The 22,838-nt window shown below is 47.5% G+C and overlaps 1 pseudogene; it reads left to right on the top strand.

Moving 5' to 3' along the window:
• Window positions 1-5,790: 5,790 nt before the first annotated feature.
• Window positions 5,791-20,760, top strand: LOC142588162 (uncharacterized; annotated as a pseudogene).
• Window positions 20,761-22,838: the final 2,078 nt, after the last annotated feature.

Raw genomic sequence — 22,838 nt, 5'->3', positions numbered from 1 at the left:
CTGCAAACACTATCGAAGTGCCGCGGAGAAGATGTCTATGCTCGTAGCTAAAGTTGGTAACAACGACTCGCCATTACGAAGCTGTGTAACACTTCTAGCCGCACAAACACCTTGCTTCAGGAGATGTTCCAAATTAGTTTCGACCACCGTTTCACCATCGCGTAATTCATAGCATGTGACGCTGACGTGGACATTGGCTCGCGGAGGAAGCGTTACACCGTCGTCAGAAACACGAAGTACGTCGGCAGGCCGTTGATCGTCTTGTACGTCAATTACTCGGTCGGCTGAAAACGTGATACGATGCTCTTGAAGATTAATAATGGCGCCATACTCCTGCAAGAAGTCAGCGCCAAGAATAACGTTGCGGGAGCATTCGCGTAAGACAAGGCAACACGCTATGCAGATCCTTGAATTTAAACTCTAGTCCTGAAGCCGCCCAGTGGCGTAACGACGTGGCCGCCAGCTGTCCCAATCTGCGAATTATAGCAGAGCGTGCTTACTTTCATGAGCTGCGTTGCGTTTTTCCCACTTACTGTAGAGTGGTTTGCGCCAGTGTCAACTAAAGCCGAGCATGCTGGGAATGAATGGCAGATGACAGCCTCAAGGATCCGGTGATCGTGAGCTACCATCTAGCGTGATAAGTTACTGTCACGGGAAGCTCTGCACTGTAGCGGCGGGCAAATGATGTTGCTTTGTTGGCTGCACAAACCTGAGCACTCGTAAGTGGCAGACGCTGTTTTCGCCAATGTCGATTGTGTTCAGCCGAGGTTTGATCTATAACAGTTACCAAGGTTGTGCGCCTGCACCGGCGGACTGACGTTAGAGACCTCAAATTTAAGCCGTTATAAGAAAGAAAAGTGCTTCTATAGTTCTGCTTGCATTTCATTTCGTTTCACTTCAGTTCGTACAGTGCACACACACACAAACAAACATAAATAAATTTTTACGAATTGCTATGCTGACCTATTATTTAGCTTCTTAGATATGCTGTTCGCCTCTTATCGACATAGGAATCAAGCAGAGACCTATTCTATACAGCTGCGTAAACAACCGTCTTGTTAAGCTGGCAACGGTGCCAGTACTAGCAACTAGCATCCGTGTTTCCGCGAGAAAAATGCGTGTTCTCCAAATGCATGATCATACATGCGAACTCTCTATCAATGTCTACTTCATGGAACACGCACATTGGTTGCATCAAAAGAGTACGAAGAATGATAATTAGGCAGTATAACAACCCCTACTACGGTGTGTCACTCGCTGTTTTCGAAGATGTCCTATTGCTCATACCGGCGCGACTCAGAGTTATGCAACCGCGCTTAAATGGAAAAAAATGCATGTGTTTTGGTGTGTTCTGACATTATTAGATGCCACTGATGCATGGTTTACATTAAATTTCAAGCCAATGAAGAACGGTAACTCTATCAAGCCGATGTACACAGATTTGCCGGTCGGTGCTTTGGAATATCAGGGGCGTTCTACAAATCGTCATACAAATGCTTCAAATCAAGGCTCCATGACATATTAAAAGAAATATGCGAAACACTTTCTCAAGAAGGGGTAAAACGTCTCCCAATTATCACCGACGATTACGATACTCCCTAATGCATAGTTTGAGCGCAGTTCTATGGGTTCTTTCGTTTCGAGATATATTAGACATTTAGAATTGTGGCCCAAAGCGCCTTGGGCCTCAATAAAGACAACGGGCCGGAATTGAGCATGCACAGAGCGCAAGGCAGCCTCGGTCAGGTCTTTGCCTTAGGGGCAACCCAGAGATCCTAAACTCGAAAAATAGGGTGGGTTCCCAAGCCGCCTTTGGTGGCTAGCGCGCACGACGAGCTGTCGCGTGAGAGCCAAGAGAGGCATAAGAGCCGCAGCCATCCAGAGCTCGGATCACTAACCAAGTCATGGGGCCATGCATGACTGTCCACAAAGATTCGTATGCGCGGTCGCATTGCATTACAACTTAAATCGGCATACAACTGTTGGCTGCAACGTAAACTTGTCGTGTTCTAGATGATTTTCCACATATATAGAGGCACGAAATGCAACCCAACGGAAGAAGACGCTCGCTCAGGTGGGGTCGGTGCCCTTCGATTAACCCTCCCCCCCAGCGCTTCTGGCTTAGAAAGTAGTGCAAATGATAACGTAGTCATTATATTTATTACAAACATTATTCCAAGCTCTTTTTGGTTTGTTAAAGAATGAGTGCGTTTAGGCAGCGCCTCCTCTACTGCTTTAGGTTTCCCTTGTAAAAGATGCTCTTCTTGTTTCTTCTCTTTGAAGCGTACTCTATTTTCACTGCTGTGGCGTCCAGAGCACGCCTCCCAACGCTGCTCTTGACCCAATTCTAAAACTCTGATGCTCTTCCGAACCCAAATTTATGCAGCGGTACATCCTTTCAGGAAAAACATGGCCCCAAGGTTAGATCAGGTTAAGAACGCAATGATTCACAATCTACGTGATGACACGCTAAATACCTTGACCAAATTCCTTAAAAACATTGTCTGCGCAAAGGACGGCGTTCTTCCAGAATAATGTAAGGAAGCCAAAGTTATCCTCATTCCGAAACCGGGCAAGCCCCTAACATTAACAACCTTTGACCAATATCCCCGACGACGCGGGCAAGGAAACTCTTTGAAAAGATTCTGCAGGTCCGGCTCTTGAACCACATAGAACTAAACAACATGCTTCCCTCCAACATGTTCGGTTTCCGACCCCACGTGTCGGCGCAGTACGTTTTCCTATTACTATAGTACGAAGTCTTGCACATGAACAAAGGCTCAGACGATAAATCTGTATTGGCATTGGATATCGAAAACCCCATCTCCCACCACACTATACTAGAGGGACTGCAAGCGGTGAACTGCGGAACAAGAATTTGTAACTACGTGCGCTCGTTCCTCAGTGACCGCACTTTCCCCATCAGGTTAGGCTCGACGATGTCCGACACCTTCAACTGTCCCGACAGAGAAACCCCTGAACGAACTATATTCTCTCCACTGCTATTTAATGTGGCAATGAGAAAGCTAACCTTGGAGCTAAATAAAAACCCGAATCTCGGCTGTGCGATATATGCCGATGACATCACGCTCTGTGCTCACCAAGGGCCCTATGTGGACAAGCAATAAACTGTTCAAAAGGTTACACACGCTGTCGTGGAATGCACAAGGGCGGCGGACATGGCGTGGGCACCCGAAAAATTGGAGCTCATTCGGGTGCGTGCAAAATACGCAAGAAAGAACCACCATACAGAAGGACCATTAGATACGCCCTTCCGTATCAGGCTTTGACAAACCAAGCGATCATTCAGGCAAACACAATACTAAGAAAAGCCAGCAAAGTCACCCTTGGTGACTTTGCTGGCTTTTTTGCTGACCCAGTCCCTCACAGAAAAATGTGAGGGACTGGGTCTTTACAATACTTTTGACGAGTACGGAATCGCGACGTTATATGCTCAGAAGGAACGACTTTATTCTTCAACTGACGACAGGGAAGTATTTGTGAGGTTAGGATTTTCCCTAAAACACCAGTATTGCGCAGAGGTAACGGTACAGATAGACCGCAGCGTACGATCGCACATTGAAGTGGCACCAATTCCCAAAAACATGCACCCAAGTACTATGCTGGATGACGCAGAACAACGGTAAAGACTCTTCACAAACGTTTTCGCATGGGACCGAAAGTGTATTACACGGATGCTTGTCGAACTAGGTCAGCCACCTTCACCATATTCTATGTGTCAGAACAACATAATAACAGTATCCTTGAAAACCACCTCGGCATGCGTAGCAGAGGCTGCAACCATGGCTGTGGCCATTCCGGACGCGAAGCGCCAAATCAGTTCGGCTGTCATATTACCCGACTCAAGACTCACAAGTGCCTTGACGCCAGTTTCTAAATGAAACTGCACCCCAATCATTAATTAAAATTTTAGGCGATCAGCTAGAAGGGCACCACACAATCATATGGTGTACAGCACACGAAGGACTGGCAAGAAACGTAAGGGGAAAGTCCACTGTTCGAGGATTAAACGTCCGAGCAACCGCATGGGCCAGCAACGACGTTCCACCAAATTCTCGTGATATCCTCTCAGAGAAAAGAAAGGAGCGGTGACGTTTTGGACATCCTCACTCGACTCTAAACAGCCAACGGAAGAGGGACGGGCGTCATACTCAAACAAATACATACCTCTAATTGCACCGCCTACACCAAATAAACCCCACGAGGTCTATTGACGATTGCCCGTGATGCACAGACACACTCACACTAAAACACATCACATGGGAGTGCCTCAGGAAGTTCCGCACATAGACAGCCCCATAATACACCAACATCTACTTGGCTGTTGCGAACGAGGCATGGCTTGTGGACGAGGGCCGAAACAGCCAATTCGCTCTTCTGGACCAAGCCTAGCGAGCTTCTCGGTCCACTGGGGCCCTGAAATACAGGCGTCGACCATTGTGCCTTATTTTATTATTTCCAATAAAGGTATTACTCACTTACTCTGAACCCAAGACCAACCAACGCAGCGTGGCCTAGGGACCCAGTTCTAAAGCTGTGTATTGATGCAAACAATTTCAGAGAGACATGTAGCAGAGTCAGCAATCCTCGAAAATACGATCTGCGGGTCAATCGCGTAGGCTTTTATACATGACTCATTGAAGATTCCGCTGTAATCGCTGGCACCGCGTGACTTCCAGAAAGTATTACACAGCCCGCGTCGCACACACAATCAGATTACAAAACAATCGCAAACCATGACAATCGAAACAAGCGCGAACGAGAGAAGACCAAGCAAACCAAATAAGCGCCAGCGCGAGCTGGCCCGAGTAGATGATAATACGAAGCGAGCGGCCCGGCTGCGACCACACACAAGTACGCATCGAGCAGTCGGGCGGATCCGCACGACACCAGTCTCCCGCCCGCACGTCACTAAAGGAGCCGTTCTCATTGGTCTGCGCTGTTCGCAGCTCGCGTCCTTCATCTCCCGCTTCGCGTTCGCTCTTTCATCTTTCGCTTGGCTGGCTGCTCTTTTTGTCCGCGGGGAGATTGTAAAAAAAGAAGACGCGTCTCGCGGTACAGCGGCATTGTCAACGCGCGGCTTGGCTCGCACTGCTGATTGCTGGCATCTTTTCGGACGGTGCTTCGGTCTTCCTCGCCGTTGCCGGTCCCTGTGCCATTGCATAAGGAGCCGCAAATAAACCTCTTCTCAAAAGGAACATTAGTTGCCTAGTGAGGCCCTGATGACGGAAAAACAATTGCAACTTCGTCATATTTATTTTGCATTGCCTATCTCTCCCCAACTGCCTCATGGATTTATTTTCTTCACATTTTCTAGTACTGCCATGAAACATGTTTGTCGAATTTTCCTGTTTTAAACACAGATAAGGTGGATGGTAGTTCGGGTTAAAGTTCCGTTTACCCGAAGTTCACAAACAGACTAGTTCCATGCACCCAAATTTTTTAGTATTCTGCTTAGGGGTGCTCAACTAAAGTTGATATCACTGTTCCGTTTATCCTGTATTTACGTTTAAGCGAGTTCTTTTTTATCCAGAATACACTATACATGTATATTGTCACGGTGCCACAAGAGTGACAAAGACGACGATCACCAACAAGACGAGAGAGGCGACGTAATGGGGCTAACCTAACGTTCGGTCGTGTTGGTCTTCTGCAGAGTAAACACGGTCCCATTTAACCTCATATCTCTGCCCGTTTCAGTTTTGGTGGATGTGAGGGGTATTGCACAAGACGGAACTCCCCAGCGAACTTGTCCTCGGGTGCCCTACCATGCTGACAGATGACACGGCCGCTGGGTTAAGCACGGCGTCAGCACCCGGCGCACCCGGGCCGTCAGGATCCGCGACACCACAACCATCAGTCGTCTTCACCCATCCGCGCGACCCCGGCACCTTCTCTGGTAACGGCACCGACAAAGTCTACATCGAAAAGCGGTTTGGCATATACGACGCGTCGCTGCACACAACCGATGGGACCGGACAGTGATGTTCGCAAATCTTCTCTTCTATATCGCAGCTGGTACCACGCACCTGGTATGATACACACGAAGAGTTAACCAGCAGGGATGCATACAGAAGAGTGGGTCTAAAAATTAATATGCAGAAAACTAAAGTAATGCTTAACAGTCTCGGGAGAGAACAGCAATTTACAATAGGCAGCGAGGCACTGGAAGTGGTAAGGGAATACATCTACTTAGGGCAGGTAGTGACGGCGGATCCGGATCATGAGACGGAAATAATCAGAAGAATAAGAATGGGCTGGAGTGCGTTTGGCAGGCATTCCCAAATCATGAACAGCAGGTTGCCGTTATCCCTCAAGAGAAAAGTATATAATAGCTGTGTCTTACCAGTACTCACCTACGGGGCAGAAACCTGGAGGCTTACGAAAAGGGTTCTACTCAAATTGAGGACGACACAACGAGCTATGGAAAGAAGAATGATAGGTGTAACGTTAAGGGATAAGAAAAGAGCAGATTGGGTGAGGGAACAAACGCGAGTTAATGACATCTTAGTTGAAATCAAGAAAAAGAAATGGGCATGGGCAGGACATGTAATGAGGAGGGAAGATAACCGATGGTCATTAAGGGTTACGGACTGGATCCCAAGGGAAGGGAAGCGTAGCAGGGGGCGGCAGAAAGTTAGGTGGGCGGATGAGATTAAGAAGTTTGCAGGGACGGCATGGCCACAATTAGTACATGACCGGGGTTGTTGGAGAAGTATGGGAGAGGCCTTTGCCCTGCAGTGGGCGTAACCAGGCTGATGATGATGATGATGATGATGCATACAAGCAAAAACTTCGCGACCCCTTCCGACAGCTCGCTGGCCGCAAGACAGCCACTGCGAAAGACCTATCCTCTTGGGCTCAGACAGCCACCGAGTCGTACGTTGCATATATCCTTGATGTCCTAGCTCTTCGACACCGTGTCAATGCCAGTATGGCCGAGACTAACAAAGCGATGCACATTTTGAAAGGATGCCTTATCACCCTGCTCACTACTCCGCCCATTCTTGCTCACTTCGACCCATCTTCCCCAACAGAGGTCCGTACAGATGGTATTGGCTATGGAATTGGCGCGGTTTTAGCTCAGTATCAACGTGGGCGATACAAATTTATTGCGTACGATAGTCGCCTGCTTTCCCCACACGCTGAACGCAATTGCTCCATTACAGAGCGTGATGTGCCACGCACTGGTATGGGCAGTGAGCACATTGCGGCCGTACTTATACGGTCGACCTCTCACCGTTACCACGGACCATCACGCTCTCTCTTGGCTCTCAACAGTTAAGGATCCAACGGGTCGTCTAGGTCACGGGGCACTACGTCTTCAAGAATTCACCTACACTGTGGTGTACAAGTTCGGTACGCTACACCAGGATGCCGATTGTTTGTCTCGGCACCCCGTCGAAGCTCCTGGCTCCAGTGATGCAACTCCTGGAATACTCACGCGCTCCGTCTTCCACCACATCAGCATCGTGCAAGCAGGTGGTACATCCTTGCGCGACCTCATCAGCCGCCTCCGTTCTGACCCGTCAGACCCCTCGCTTACCTTCTGGGTGTTTCCAGGACCTACGACCGTGTCCGGCGACGATTTTTCTGGCCTGGACTCTACCGTACCGTGCGACGTTGTCGCTGCTTGCTAATCATGCCAACGTCGTATGAAGCCTGTTTGCTTCCGGATGGAATTCTCTAGCCACTTGATATACCCACCGAACCGTTTTATCGTATTTGCCTCGACATATTGGGCCCTTTTCCTACGCCCAGAGCTGGCAACAAGTACATCACCGTTGCTACGGATTATTCAACCCGCTATGCCGTTACACGAGCCATCCCGACCAGTTGTGCTACCGACGTCACAGGCTTCCTGCTCCAAGATGTCATCTTACACACCACGTAGCTCCTCGCCAGCTTCTCACAGACAGGGGCCGCTACTTTTTATCTCGGGTTATTGAGGATCTACTTCGCTCTTGGGCCACGAAACACAAGCTCACGACAGCGTACCACTCTAAAACGAATGGCCTCACTGAATGCTATAACCAAACGCTTACTTCACTTCACTTTATTTCCTTAAAGACCTTTGTGTGAGGGTATTACATAAGGGCTGGGACACATATAGGTTAACAACAGAATACAGAAAAATTTTTGAACGAGTTATACAAACAAAAATTACTATTGTGATGCAAGCGCACGCGTAATTTGGTTAAGGAGCCTAGATGGGCATGTGATGGCAGCAAGTTCTCGGGGAAGGCCGTTCCAGTCGTAGCAGTCCGGGGAAATAATGACGAAGAAAAAGTTGTGCGTGCTCGCGGTCGAGATTCCTGCTGCTGATGTCCAGTGCGAAGAGAGAAACGTGGTGGGGGACGACAGATGTAGGGTTCCTTTGATAGCTCGGAATAAAATAATATATGAAATAAGCATAAACTAGCAATGCGGCGACGAAGTGCAAGAGTAGGGAGGTTGGACTGCGATTTCAGAGATGATATGCTGATATCAAAAGAGTACGAGGAATGATGAATCTGGTTGCCCTGTTTTGAACTGATTCAAGTGAATTAGCAAGGTATACCTCTTTCAGAAGCGAGATGGGTGATGCGTATTCTAATTTTGGTCGAACTAGTGATTTGTATGCGAGTAGCTTAACATCCTTGAGGGCAGAGTGGAGATGACGCTTTAAGAAGCCAAGCGTTTTGTTAGCAGATGAAAAAATATTCGCGATATCGCTATTCCACCTAAGATCATGACTAAGATGAACACCGCGACGTTTGTATGATCGGACAGGTCGACAGGGACAGGATAGGAACGATACAGATAGTGAAGGGAAACAGGGGAGGATTACTGTGACGGTGGGAAGATATTATTTGCATTTGTTTATATTAGATGTCATTAGACAGTCGTTGCACCAGCTTTGTACCAGATTAATGCTATGTTGTAGGGATTGCTGCTTAAAGGTGTCAGTAACTGTTTTGTAAATAACGCAATCGTCGGCAAACATCCGAATATGTCAATCTAATTTTTGAGATAGGTCGTTAATATAAATTAAAAACAAAAGAAGCCCAAGGACGGATCCTTGGTGCACCCCTGAGGAAACTGGTAATCAGTTAGACGTTTGTTTATTGATGACGACTGATTGCAAGCGGTGAGTCAAGAATCCTTTTATCCATGCTATTATTTCACCATGCAAGTTTAGGCAGGAAAGTTCCAGAAATAGATGGTTATGGGGTACTTTGTCTAATGCCTTAGCAAAGTCGAGGAAGATTGCGCCAGTTTGGAGGTTAGCGTCAAGGTTGGTATGCAGGTCGTGAACGAAAATGGCTAGTTCAGTTTCACAGGAGTAACCTTTACGAAATCAATGCTGTGATGAATGAAATTCTTAGAGTCCCGAAACCGCATTCTGAAAGAGTAAATGATGTGGTCCATGAGCTTGCATGGTATGCTGGTAAGTGATCTGGGGCGGTAGTTAAGTGGTGAGTGTTTTTTACCCGACTTCTGGACTGTCACGACCTTCCCCACTTTCCAGTCATGGGTTATGATACCTGTAGAAATGGGCTGAGAGAATAGCAAGCATAGAAACTTGGGAGACGTATGGCGAGTGTTTTTCAAGACCTTTGTGTTGATTTCATCAATACCGGTATATGAAGAAAGATTTAACTTATCTAAAGAAGGAATATGCCGGTTTCTGAGAACGTAACGGCTGGTATTGAATTTATGGGGTCACTGGCTGTCATGAGGCGTGGTGGTTTTTGTTCATTAGTGAATACAGATTCGAAGGCAGAATTAAACATGTTAGCGCACTCAACGCCCGAAATAAAACGTCCAGAATCGTCAGTCAGGGTAACAACACGCGAAGATGGAAGGTTGAAAAGCTGCCGGAATTTAGTCGGGTTTTCTGTATGTTCGGCAAGTCGACGGGATAAAAGGAACGTTTAGCGTTTTTTACTGTGACCACATACGTCTTTTAAGCAGCGTAATATTTTTTTCGATGCGCAGTCTGTTCTGCTCAGTTTAGCACTACGGAAAATGCGTTTCCCTTTATTTTCAAATCTTTCTAGAGTCTTGGTGAACCATAGCTTGTGGTGGTTAGCGCGAAAGCGGCATTTGGGCATATATTTATTAGTCAATTCATCCATTTTATGTTTAAACATTGACCAATTTCTGTGGATGTCTTGTTCGTCAAATGACTCCTTATATGATGGAAAAAAGGCCTCCAATTCCTCGTTGAAGGCCTCATAGTTTTCTATGTGTAAAGAGAAGTTGTTTTTTGGCAAGTTGCTTTTGTTATTGGGGTGAAGTTAAAGCATGCCTGAATGACTTTAAGATCGCTGATTTCACAGAGATAAGTAATAGCGTTGAGGCTGTCGGGGTGGCTAGATACTATGAGGTCAAGAATGTTAGCAGTATCTGCGGCGATGCGTGTAGGCTGACTTACTAGTTAGGCTAGGTTAAAATTTAGGCAGACATCCATGAATTCACGGGATTCATCCTGTCTAAAAATAGGTCAATGAGGGGCTCACCAATTAGTGCCAGGATAGTTGAAATCTCCAAAAAGAAGGATGTGTGCCTTAGGACGTCTAGCTTTAAGTTTGTTTAAAAGATTGTGCAGTTTACGGGGGAACTTGGAGCTATTATGAGGGGGTCTTTAACAAACGCCAATTAATATAGATACTGGTGTGGTGCGACTAAGAAGCCATAATATTTCAAGGTCTGATGGGATGTTGATGTGGCAGCACTGTAGCTGATTGCTTGTAGCAATAAGGACGCCAACCCCTCGAGAGTTAGAGCGATCAGCGCAGAAAAAATTAAAGCTTGGTAGGTTGCAAAGAACTTCAGTGTTGCTTATATTATCAGTCAGCCAGGTCTCTGTCAAGATGAGCAGGTTGCCGGCCGTAGAAGACACGAGGCCGGGCACAACGTCGCTCTTTGAAAGCAGGCTGCGTGTGTTGGTACAGATATGCTCTCGATGTATGTCTCCTCAGATCATCATGACTGGGAGGCCGCGCCTCCAATTGTGACGTTCGCGTACAGCTCGTCACGTCACGACACCGCTCTCTACTCCCCCTTCTATCTCCTCTTTGGTCGTGACTTGACATCGCCTTTCGACACGCTCCTGCCATCTGCTCTCGAGTCCCTGTACGAGTACGCTACAGCTACAGCCGCCCGGGCACGACAGATTGCCCTATCCGTCGCCTTTCTGAGTTGCAGGCAAGACAGAAGTCTGTTTGCCTTAACCGTCATCGCGATGTCCAGTTCTCTGCCAGGGACCTCGTCCTCTTTTGGGCTCCTTCACGGCGTGTGGGCCATTTGGAAATACTGCTCTCCCGCTACTCTGGCCCTTACCGCGTCGTCCTACAGCTCAGTGATGTGACTTATAAAGTAGCTCCAGCCGATGCTTCCCCGTCGTCCGCGTCAACTGATATCATCCACGTGGTCGTCTAAAGCCCTATCATAAGGCCGCCATCTAGAAGGCGCCGTGTCGCCGCTTTTAGCCGCTGGGAGTTGTGTGACGCTGCCACGCGAAAGATAAAGACAACGATCACCAATAACACGAAAGAGACGACGTAGTGGAGCTAACTTAACGTTCGGCCATACTGGTTGTACCGGCCATATTTTCTGCAAAATAAACACGATCCCATTTTAGCTTATATCTCTGCCCGTTTCGATATTATAATGCATAACGTCAAAAATACAAGCCCTGCTTGGCTAACTTGTATTTACGTAATTGAAAGCAAATATTCTTTGTGAACCTCCCATGCACATTGTTAGTCTTATCTTCAAGACAGGCTTGGTTCCCTCAAGTATAATAAAATCAAGTTATACCAGTCTTCAAGAAAGCTGGTAGGTGTCTTACCTCAAGCTATTTTCCTAACGCCAAATTATCATCTTAGTGCAATAATAGAGAGAAATCAGTAGTCACTCAGTAACAAGTTACCCACCAAAGATCAAGATCTAATTGCGCTATGAATTCCGCTTTAGGGCATGCTTTTCCACTGAATTAGCTTTATTTTCCCTAATAGATAAAATAATGATGTTCATTTACTGCGCTCATCTTGATGGAGCATTATTCATATATCTTTCTAAATCTTTCTACTAAATTATTCACGTTTTTTTTTCATAGAAAACGAAATGTTATTGGCATCACTTGTCCTGCTGGATAACAACTCGTAGACACTTATCTTCTTGATAGAGAACAACTACTTTGTATTTCCGGAATAAACTTCCGACCAAAAGTAATAGCGGTGTCGCGCAAGGGTCAATCCAGGCTCCTCCTTTGTTCTTGATATGTTGGGTGTCGCCATGAAGCCTTTTTGATTTCAACATGAAAAAGAAACTATGATACATAGAAACCTGCAGGGCGGGGGGGGGCAGTGTTTACAGCAATTCAAGAAGTTATTTGTTAGTTATTTTGTAAACAATTCCTTTTGGTTTGTTTCAGGTGCTGAATAAATACTGAAAATGACACCTTAAGAGAGAGCCCAATGTGTGGCATGGTACGCGGTAACTAAATCACCAATTGCTGTACAAATAAACTTTCGACGTGAATTTCTACGGAAGCCACCAAACAGCAATGAGTCGTTTCGTTTCCGCATGCTACAAGAAACATTGGGTTCTTTCTTGGGGTGTTGTAAGCCGTGGTATTTTTTCAGCACCCGAGACGAAACGAGAGGAGTCGTGTAGAAAAATTAAAACAAATAACTTTTTGAATTGCTTTACGTAATGCCCCAAATTGCAGCTTTGTATACATTCTAGCCTTTTTTTTTTTCATTTCACTTTAATATCAGCGAGGTCTCAGGTGGACGCCCTGTAAAAGTGAACTGCCGCGATGCCTTGAATACTCAGAATGCCTGCTGTATGCTCATAGCACTGCCGTTAACTGTTCTGACAAAGAGATCGAATATTTAATTATGCAACTCAACAGGGATGCTGCTAATGTTGCAAGGAGGGTGTGTCGAGTGGCTGCCCTTGAAACCCCGTCTCCAGTACGCGCTCGACTTGGGCTTTTCGTAGTAAAGCCAAGGCGCAGAAGACCAGGACTCAGGAAGAAGAACACAAACGACAGGACCGGCGCCACTCACAACTTGTTTGTGTTCTCCTTCCTGAGTCCTGGTCTTCTGCGCCTTGCCTTTACTACTTCAAGCATGAACCAACTAGCCCAGGCAAGAGTTTTACTTGGGCTTTTCGCCCCCACGATACTTGCGGACAAGTCACTCCAGCCATTGTTTTCGAAAGCGTACACGCCGCTGGCGCCGCCACGGCGCGGAGCCTGCTGCTTGCGAGCACGGCTCACGCTATACGGTACGCAGAGTGTCCGACGAGCGGGTCCCTCTCACCCTCTCTACGGCATCTCTCTCGTTCAGCATGCGAGGTACGCCGGCGCCTTCGCCCATAAGCAGCGATGACCTTTGTAGGGAATACTCCCTTTTGCGGGCGAATATTCAGCCGTCAATTTGGACGAAAAGGAAAAAAAAACGAATCTTCGCGATACTACCGGGAATTTCAGGAATTGTGATATACCTCTATGATGTCTAAGACCTAGAAGTCATGATGCGCTTTCGGCTTCTGCAATCATTTCCGCCGCATGCTACACGCAAACGCATAGCCTTTGAGATTCGTTTCTGCTATATGGAGGCATTTCTCGTTCCCTCGGGCTGTTAGACTCGAAACCCACATATTTCCAATGCATTCACAGCAGAGAGTCTCCCAGTTCGTAACCCGACGTCGTAGTAAAATGCATTATTTCGTCATAAACGGGCAACAACCTGCACTGAGAAGAGGCAAGCGTACAATCCAAAACAATAAACAAAAGAGGGGCAGCAGAGCGACAGCGTTGTGCTTCTTTGCTCGTGTTATGGTGCATCAGTTTTGCAGCGCAAGTGGCCTGTAGAGAAATACGAAAATCACTGGCTAATTAAGGTCAGTGGCGTGTTCCACTTTCTCGGAAGCATCCATGTAGTAATGAGGGTCCTTAATGAAGCTGTTTTACGCAAACACAAGTATAAAAACTCGTGCACCACCGTCCCTCACGCATACAGTGTAGGCACATTGACATATTTTTACGGGGACGTTGCGAGTATAGAAAGACTATCTGTACAATATATATATACAGGCCGAGTCAGAGTAGGTAAGATGGCTGACCACCTACAACACGCTGCAGCCAGCGTCTCCAATCTTTTTCGTCCTCTTTCTTCTTGCATCCTTCCGTAACAGAACCTCCGGGTGGCGCAGCACCGTCTCCTCGCGTGGTAGGCAAAGAATTGCGAGCGAAGTATGGCTTCAGCCGCGAAACGTGCACGACATCAACAGGCGTCTGACTTGAGGATAAATCAAAGTGTAGCGGCGAAATCTCGCAATTTACGCCGTTAACTTGGCGTAGGACTTCATAATTCCCTGTGTAGAGAGAGAGAAGCTTCTGGTAGAGGCCAACCTGGCGACATGGTGACCGCAGGAGCACCGAAGCACCTGGCGCGAACTTAACGTCGCGATGGCAGCGGTCGTAACGCTCTTTTTGTATATGCTGCGAGGCTAATAAACGAGATCGGGCGACATGACGCGCCATGCGAGCGTGATCGATGACTTCACAAGCGTACTCAGTTGTAACATGAGGAACAGAAGGGAGGATGGTGTCAAACGGCAATGTGGGGTTGCGAGCATACAAGAGATAAAAGGGAGAATATCCTGCGGTGCCATGTCGGGACGAGTTACACGCGAACGTCACGTAAGCTAGCGTGGAGTCGCAGTCGCGCTGATCGTTGGAGACGTACATCGACAGCATCTGTGTGATTGTTCGGTTAAGACATTCCGTAAGACCGTTCGTTTGTGGTTGGTAGGGTTTTGGACAGCTTGTGCTCAGTGGCACATGAGCGGAGGAGGCTGTCGACAACTCGATATAAGAAAGAGCTGCCGCAGTCTGTAAGTAACTGTCGAGGTGCACCGTGGTGGAGAATTACGTCGTAGAGGAGAAAATCGGCGACATCTGTTGCGCAACTAGCCGGCAACGCGTTTGTCATCGCTTAACGTGTCGCGTAATCAGTAGCACCGATATCCACTTATATCCAGACATCGTCGGAAAAGGCCAAGCAGATCAAGGCCTACGCGAAAGAACGGTTCAGAGGGAACTTCAATTGGATGGAGTCGTCCGACAGGTGCCAGGGGAGGTTTCTCCCGACGCTGACACAATTCGCAAGTTGCGACATAACGAAGCACAGAGCGATAGATACCCGGCCGGAAGAACAGGCGTCGTACGCGGTCGTATGTACGCAAACCTCCAAGGTGTCCCGCCCTCGGTGCATTGTGAAGTTGTTCGAGAACGACGGATCGCAGATGACCAGGAAGAACTAGGAGCAACTCAGGGCCGTCAGGGTTGCTATTCCGGCGGTAAAGAATGCCGTCATGCAGCACGAACATGCGGCACATACCGTCGCTGCGGCCAGATTGCACTCCGGCGATGATGGACTAAGGTTGCGTCGCGTTGTTGTTCAGCGCGCATATCCGTCATGTCAGTCAAAGCCATCACGCAGGTCACCGGATCACGCGCGACAGGATCGGGAGGATCCACGGGGTTACGCAAGAGGCAGTCCGCGTCCTTGGTAGGCGTCCAGTCTGGTAATGCACACTAAATGAAAATTCCTGGAGCCGCAGCAAAGCCCAGCGACCATGCCGTCCAGTCGGCTCCCGAAGAGAAGGCAGCCAGCAGAGTGCGTGATGATCTTTGACGACCGAAAACGTGCGGCCGTACAAATATGGCCGGAACATGGCCACAGCCCAAACTAAAGCCAAGCACTCCCGCTCAGTGATGGAGTAATTTCCCTCGGCAGGTGACAGTAGGCGGCTGGTGTAGGCTATCACGCACTCGGTTCCATTCTGTTGTTGGGCGAGAACAGCGCCGATAGCATGGCCACTTGCGTCAGTGTGGGCTTCGGTCGGTGCAGATAGATGAAAGCGGGCAAGTATGGGAGGGGTGGTCAGAAACGCAATGAGAGCGGCTAACGCATGAGCCTGCTCTGGGCCCCATAAGAATGGCGTGTTCTTCTTTTGAAGATTTGTCAAAGGCCGAGCAATGTCGGCGAAGTTTTTGGCGAAACGACGAAAATAAGAACACAGGCTATTGAAGCAGTGCACGTGAGAAGCAGAATGTGGCACAGGGAGACTGCGTACGGCGCGAACCTTTTCCGCACCTGGTTGAACACCGGATGCGCCAACGAAGTGTAATTTGACGGCACCCAATTTGACACTTCGTGGAGTTCAGTTGAAAGCCGCCTTTTCGGAAGATCGCATGAATTGCAGCGAGTCGGGTAAAGTGGCTGCCGAACGTGGGAGAAAAAATGATAACGTCGTCATGGTGACAGAGACAGGTGATACATTTGTAGCCTCGCAGACGAGGGTCCCTGTTAGGTTCAAATGTCGCAGGAGCATTGCACTAGCCAAAGGACATGACTTTGAACTGATATAAGCCATCCGGCGTGATGAAGGCCGTCTTCTCACGGTCCATTTCATCAACTGAAATCTGCCAGTAGCCGGATCGAAGATCGATGGACGAGAAGTATTTATCTCCGTGCAAGCAGTTCAAGGCGTCATCGATGCGTGGTAGTGGGTAGACGCCTTTTCGGGTGATCTTATTTAAATAGCGATGATGGAAGCAAAAACGTCAGGTAGCATCTTTCTTTTTCACAAGGCCGACAGGCGAAGCCCAAGGGCTGGCTGATGGCTCGATGACCCCTTTGCGGAGAATTATGTCGACTTCTGATTGAATGACTCGACGTTCAGCATGCGATACCCGATAGGGGCGCCGACGAATATAAATAGTCTCTCCAGTGTTTATACAGTGGTGAACGACAGATGTTTTGCCTAAAGACCTGTCGCCGAAACCAAAGATGTCGCTGTACGATTCAAGCAGGTGGCGTATGTTCATGGCCTGTGCAAAGGTGAGGTCACGTCCAATCATTTTCGCGGAGTCATCCGTTCAGAAACAAGAACTGTGAGCTGCAATTGGCGCTATTAAACCACTATCGGCATACAGACTCTCAATGCCAAATTCACAACCACTAGAAACGCTGGCCAAGAACATGCCAGCCGGAATCACTTGGGGGCACAGGCTGAAATTCAGAAGCGGTAGAACGACGCCGTTATTAGTAACTGTGACCAACGTATGCGGAACGTCAACGTTCCGGTTAAAAAAGCACATCGATGATGGGGTGAAGCACATATTCACCGTCAGGAACCTGTGGCTGGGCGGTCAAAGTGACGTAGCTGCCTCGGGTGACAGACGCACATCGTGAAGCGAGCACAAGCGCGGTGGGGCGGTGCTCGGATCATCGGCGCGTTGAGACAGTTCCAACTGAAGAACGCCGGTCGCGCAGTCGATGAGAGCAGAATGAGTGGATAAAAAGTCCAATCCAAATATAACGTCGTGAGGGCAGTTGTCGATCACAGCAGAGAGAACAGAAGTAGTATGGCCGGCTATAATTAAACGCGCAGTACATATTCCGAGAACAACCAGTACGCCGCCGTTGGTCAGACGAAGCACTCGGGCAGCTGCTGGGCTGAGGACCTTCTTTAAACGTGTACGGAGGCTAACACTCATAAGACCCGTGGGCTCCAGTGTCGACGAGTGTTTCGACAGGTACGCCGTGTATTTTAACATCTATTACACTTCGCCTTCTGGGCACAGACAGAAGATTTGCTGCTGTAGTAGGCAATGCAGCAGAACTTCAGAGGACTGCATTTCTTAGTTTTTGAAAGGGTGCGGCCAAACGCCGCAGGGGCGAAAGGCGACGTGGCTGTGGCGAACGGGAAGATGGATGACGTGTTTGTGGTGAACGAGACTGGTGTCCGCGCCACGATGATGAGCGACTGTACTATGTGTTCCTAGCAGAGTTGTCGGCGCTGTTAGACTCGGCCGTGTGCAAAACATTGCGGGCATTTGCATCAAAACAGCTCAGTTTGGTCGGCGTGCGAGGTGTTGAGGGCCGCGAGTTGTGGCAGTATCTGGTGACATGACCAATGCGGCGACAGATGAAACATATTGGCTGGTCGTCCACAGTTCTCCACTCAGTCGGGCTGCGATAAGGTGGAGAGAAGCGTCAGGGTGCAGCGAAAACAGTAGAAGGGCGTTCGTTAGCTCTTGTATTGGCGACAACGTATACAAAATATAAATCGATGTTTTCAAGTTCCTGGCGAACTATGGCTTGTACGAGAGGAACGGAAAAAGCGGTAGCATCAGGGCTACGCGAACAGAAAGCTGCGGGCGCCTTCGCATCCAGTTCAAGTCGAACGTCCTGTATTGGCGATGCATGCTGCTGTGCGGGTTGATCTTCACAGGACGACGTTGCGACAGTATTTCGAAGTCTTACGAATGGGGGCAAGACGCGTCGGCTTCTGGCTTGCTCGAATTGTCGGCACTCTTTAATGATAGCATCATTTGTAGAGCAGCTTTTGCACATGAGCAGATTAAAGGCGTCATCAGCAATGCCCTTAAGCATTAGCCCAACCTTCTGAGCTTCTGTCATGTCGTGATCGGCTTTACGACGAAGTACCCACACGTCCTGGATGTACGAGACATAGCACTCCGTGGGGAATTGACCACATGAGGCCAGTTCCTGCTTTGCGGCAATTTTACGGCCGGCTGGTTTCCTAAACAACTCTGTCAACGTTTGTTTGCATTGGTCCCAGCTGGTTAGCTCCTCTTTGTGATTTTCATACCAAACCTTTGCCCTGCCTCTTAGGTATAACAACAGGTTAGCAAGCATTAGCGTTGGGTCCCATCTGTTGATTCCACTCACGCGTTCGTACATAACCACCCACTTTTCGACGTCGGCCCCATCGGTCCTGCAGAAAGTTCCAGGACCCTTGGGTTGCATAACCACAACTGAAGGTGACAGCGATGTAGCTGTCGACGGTGACGTTGCAGGCGGCAACGACGTTGATCCTGCGTGCTCACCGTCATTCATGGTGGAGATGGGGACGCGATGTGCACTGCGGAGCTCCGTTTACAGTCGTGGTACCCCGCACCTCCTACCAATATGTTATGGGAATCTTGCGAGTACAGAACGACTATATTTACAATATATATACAGGCTGAGTCAGAGCAGATAAGATCGCTGACCACCATCAGCACGCAGTAGCCAACGTCACCGATCTTCTTCGTCCTCTCTCTTTTTTCATCCTTCCGTAACAATATTTTCTGTAGTTTCTGCACGGGCCTTGTTTTATAAGGGGAAATCGACAAGAAATTTTCTACATGACAACATTACAGAATCAGCTTAACTAACTCAAATTGTCAGGATAAAATGTATACTCCAGCACCCGCAGAAAAAAAGCTATTGCTCCTGGTAGCTGATCCTGCTCTTTAATGGATTTGAGGTTTTAGAGAACAGTGAGAAAATTCTCCTTTGTTGATTGTGAATATTACAATTATTGTACCTGTTTTCTAATTTCTGTCTGTGTGTTCTGCAGGTGGACCGTCTCCCAATGCATGCCACCCAGACTACATTCCTACGTTATTCTCATACCAGGCTTATAGAAACTTTCTGCAAGAAGAAATGAATAAATTCCTGCGCACTAACAAATCCTGTGCGGCCCAAGTGGACGTTTCGGCTGGATCTGCAGCAACAAGCAGCGATACAGGTGCTGAAGACTGCAATGGGGCCGTAGATGTTGAAACGGCATGTGACGCCACAAAAGAGTCAATGCTTTCTATGCAACAGATTTCGGCTGAAGTTTGAGAAAGCGAAAAGAATACAGAGAGCGTATCTACAGTTTAGAGCACCAGTTAGCAGCGTCCTAAAATCTTTCTGTGCTTGAGAAGCTGAATGTGCCACTAGACCATACAAAACTAACCCAAGACAGTGTTACACGATCAGACAAAAGTGTAAAGTTTCACACTTGGTTAGTATCTGTAGACATGTTTAACTCCTTACTGCAATTGCTGTTGCACATTTTGGATGAACCATTCAAGACTTGCCTCAGCCCCAGCCAGCATTTTTTCTTGGTTTTAGTGAGGCGACGGCTGGGCTTGCTAACACAAGACCTAGGCGGTAGATTTGGCGTATCGTCGGCTACTATAAGCACCATTTTTCATTTGTTGCAGGAAGCCCTAGCAGTAAGGATAAGCAAGTTCGTAATTTGGCCGTCCCGACAAGTACTTCAAGCCAATCGCCCACCTTCCTTCAAAGACAAACTGTTTGACAATGTCAGAGGCATAACACATTGTACGGATATATTCATTCAAAGGATATCATCAATAGATGCAAGAAGGCAGACGTTTTCTAGCTACAAGCATCATACCACAGATAAATTGCTTGTTGTGATATCTCCTTCTGCAGCAATAACATTTCATTCGAAAGCTTTTAAGGAAAGAGTTTCGACCAACAACTGACTTTACACAGTGGTCTGCTTAATCTGGTTGAAAAGGGTGACGTTTTCCGGGTCGACAGAGGCTTCCGCTGTGAGCAAATGTTTGCCGCAAGAGGTGCATTCATCCGGATTTCATAATTTACGAAGAAGCGAAACCAGCTCCGTGGTGCTGAAGTCACGACGTCAAGGAAGTTGTGTAGTCTACGCGTAGATGGAGAGAGAGCCATACAAAGGCTTAAAGTTTTCAGGGTTTTTCAGGCTGTGACGCCTGTTAGCTTTCTTAAGCGAGTAAGTGACGAGCGCTATGCCACGATTGATAAGTCGGTTGTTCTGCGCAGTAGCCTCGCAAATCTGCAGCCTCTAATTAATAGTGGGAATGGCACCTCTGCGCATGTCTGAATGGCACAGTGTCTCGTTCTCCAGAACAAAGCAACCGTGTAATATACATGAGGGCGAATCAAAAAGTCCTTGCCTCTATCTTTTCTTAGCCAAAATAAGGTAGATACAGGTAATTACACATACGTACTATTCTACACACCTTACACTATTTTTCCACTTAGTTCCCGCACCGGTCTAGACATTTGTCCTAACGCAGCGCTAAATTTTAGATGCCCATGTGGTAAGATTCCACCAGACGCGACGTCCCCGGACGGTCACTGTATTGCAAGTATTCACGACCTTTTGCGAACTCACAACACCACCACCTCACGCTTCTCAAAGCGAGACACCATTCCCCATACGTGGGCTGCATTTCCCTGTGTATGTCCAGGCACGTTCATCCCTTGCTCCGCAGTAAACGAGTCACACTTCGTTACTCGCACACCGTAGACGCGTGAAACATAACCGCCGTCTTCAACAAATGACACCAGCGCCATGGCGCGAAGCTACCGGTAGATAAGGCCGGGCCGGTCCAAGAAAGGTCCACCACTGGGAATGGATATGTTGACCTTGCATTTAAAGCCATAATATGGCTAACAAAATGGGGCAAAGGCTTCCCGATTCGCCGTCGTACAAGAGCGAATCTTTACTTTCTCATTGGTGTTCCTTGGTAATCTCTGCAGCAACCTTCCGCAAAATCATAATCTTGCAGCAAGCTTTTCAGAAAATTGACACCAATTTGACTGCAACCATTGTTCCCCTTGTTGTCATTGTTGGCAGAAAACTAAAGTAATGCTTAACAGTCTCGGAAGAGAACAGCAGTTTACGACAGGTAGCGAGGCACTGGAAGTGGTAAGGGAATATATATACTTAGGGCAGGTAGTGACCGCGGATCCGGATCATGATACTGAAATAATCAGAAGAATAAGAGTAGGGTGGGGAGCGTTTGGCAGGCATTCTCAGATCATGAACAGCAGGTTGCCATTATCCCTCAAGAGAAAAGTGCATAACAACTGTATCTTACCAGTACTCACGTACGGTGCAGAAACCTCGAGGCTTACGAAAAGGGTTCTACTTAAATTGAGGACGACGCAACGAGCTATGGAAAGAAGAATGATGGGTGTAACGTTAAGGGATAAGTAAAGAGCAGATTGGGTAAGGCAAAAAACGCGAGTTAATGACATTTTAGTTGAAATCAAGAAAAAGAAATGGGGGGGGGGGGCATGGGCTGAACATGTAATGAGTTGGGACGATAACCGATGGTCATTAAAGGTTACGGACTAGATTCCAATGGAAGGCAAGCCTATACGAGGGCGACAGAAAGTTAGGTGGGTGGATGAGATTAAGTTTGCAGGGACGACATGGCCAGAATTAGTACACGACCGGGGCAGTTGTAGAAGTATGGGGGAGGCCTTTGCCCTGCAGTGGGCGCAACCAGGCTGATTATTATTATTATTATTATTATTGTTGTTGTTGTTGTTGTTGTTGTTGTTGTTGTTGTTGTTGTTGTTGTTGTTGTTGTTGTTGTTGTTGTTGTTGTTGTTGTTGTTGTTGTTGTTGTTGTTGTTGTTGTTGTTGTTGTTGTTGTGACGCTATGCTTCTGTTTGTTTAGAAGTAAATAAGCATTGATTGAATTTGCTGTGTATTTTCAACTGTATCTCAGCACCCAATACATGCATCTCTTGGTATTACACTGCAACAATCATGTAGTCTGCAGCAAATGTGACTTTTAACAGTGCGAAAGTTTTAACTACAAAATGTTTAGCTTCCTCTGCCAACAGCAAAACTTTGTAGTACCATATTTCATAATTTCATTATTGTCATCAGTTACCTCAACTGATTCTTGAACCATTTTAAACCAAATTGCAAAGGCAAGTTGCCTGCTTGCTTGAAAGAATGCTAGCATTTGGTTTTGGCGCTTAATGCACCTCCACAGATTGGCCACCCGTTTGTGCTTTAGGAACCTCAAATGAAAACAGGGCTGCAAGTTCAGCACTCTACGACACATCCTGATCTGGCACCATGATAATGGTGTATTAGCTTGAAAGTTCGAATTTTTCCTAATAATTTCCTACTTGAATCTCTGCAAAACCGCACGA

The sequence above is a fragment of the Dermacentor variabilis genome, chromosome 7, assembly GCF_050947875.1.
Source record: "Dermacentor variabilis isolate Ectoservices chromosome 7, ASM5094787v1, whole genome shotgun sequence".
Classification (NCBI taxonomy): domain Eukaryota; kingdom Metazoa; phylum Arthropoda; class Arachnida; order Ixodida; family Ixodidae; genus Dermacentor; species Dermacentor variabilis.
The sequence above is the reverse complement of the archived record's forward strand: the minus strand, read 5'-3'. Positions and strand labels throughout refer to the sequence as shown.